The sequence below is a fragment of the Crocodylus siamensis genome, chromosome 3, assembly GCF_052110815.1.
Source record: "Crocodylus siamensis isolate JL-2025a chromosome 3, ASM5211081v1, whole genome shotgun sequence".
NCBI lineage: Eukaryota > Metazoa > Chordata > Crocodylia > Crocodylidae > Crocodylus > Crocodylus siamensis.
In genome coordinates this window covers 166,710,470-166,712,160 of record NC_143397.1, presented here as the reverse complement: position 1 = coordinate 166,712,160, position 1,691 = coordinate 166,710,470, and positions in this window count along the sequence as shown.

Genomic DNA, 1,691 nt, shown 5'->3' with positions numbered 1-1,691 from the left:
TTTTGATCCAAAAAGTTAAGGGATTCCTTTCATTTTTGCAGTGCACTCTTGGGGCTTGCTGATGTGGCTTATAGGTCAAAAGCTCACAGCTGAGCTAGGACTGAAGGAGAGACTTCATTCCTTCAGACACTCAAGGTTCATCAGTCTGTTTCATTATTTTTTTTTGTCAGAGTCTTCTGGATAACCTAATTCTGCTGTTTCTTTATGTGATGCTGTGGAGCAACGGAAAACAAATCTAAGGAATAAAACCATGCAAATATTCCTTTTCATTGGCTCCCAGGTTCTTTGCCCATACTTGCATGTCCATATGTGCAAAATTTTGTGTGGTTAAATAGTCTGATTTATACCATTCCAGGATATTATAGACCAGATTTTTCAAAAAATCCATTCTTCATTATTGTTTTGTTGTTCATACTCTCTCGATTTTGCTCTCTATGCTTTTTCCTGCCCCTTGATATGTGGAGAGATTTTTTTTCTTTTCTTGCCTAGCACAGATTGAGTCACCATGTTCCCTATCCTTGTACAATTTACTTGAGTTGGTATAGAGAGCTGTTGGTGGGTGGTCTTTCTTTATATCCCAATTGAATTTTCCTATAAGGTTTTTGGGCTTTTTTTGTATCCTTCTAAAAACCTCTGGTGCATCTGGTGTCGCTTCTTTCTTGCTTACTGGAGCCAAGAAAATGTGTGGCAGATGCTCTGACCTATTAGCTTACAGGCTTCTTATATTGTTTCAAATCATTTTGCCTAAGACTTATGTAATAGGAATAGATTTATTTATTACATGAGGAAAGTAAGACATGGTATCCTTATCCATTCACTTGTCTTATTTCAAGCCTCCAGGTTTTATAAAGGATGTGTTAAATACCTACATTGTTGTTGCTTAGCAAGCTTAACTGACTTTTGTAATGAAGATCTTTTTATTACATTTAAATATATATTGATGGCAATAAATGTGAATTTTTATAATCTCAGCTGTTTGGTTTCATTAACTATGAATTCATTTTTAGTTTTAAGAATTGGCTAAATTCAACTGGGAAGACACGAGTCTCACTATATATGCTATGCACTATATAGTTAGACTGCAGCACATATGACAGTTATGTAGCATCTTCTTATCAATCTGTCCACAACTGTAATTGAATCAAAAGCATCAGTATTTTCTTGTTGTCAGCTCTTTGAGCAGCTCAGAGTAAGTCCTGACTCCTCAAATAGTCAGCCTAAAGCCTGGTTATTAAACTACCAATAACTTGCTTCTTGATAGATCTATCAAAACAATATTTTGCATGTTGAGAAGACTCCTCTATTATTATGTATCTGCTATCTGATGTTTTATAGCTAGTTCAGGATTTGTTGTCAACCTTCAGTATAGTATTTTCCCATTTCTCAGATGCCACAGATTTGGCTGCAGAAAGCATCCACTTCTCAAACAGGTTAAGTCAGACCAATGAGTTTGTCTTCAGGTTGTGTGTCATATCCTTCTACTTCTAAATGGATACATTTAGACCTCCATTTGGAGGCACATATTAAAAAAATGAAATGGATAAAAAATAAAAAAATGAAATGGAGTAAAAAATGATTATTAAAAAATCAAATGGATAAAGTTAATAGTTATAGAGATTAATATAGGTCTGACTGTTTACATCAGGTGAGAATACCCTGAATCTGTTTATCCATGAAGTCAACAAGTACTG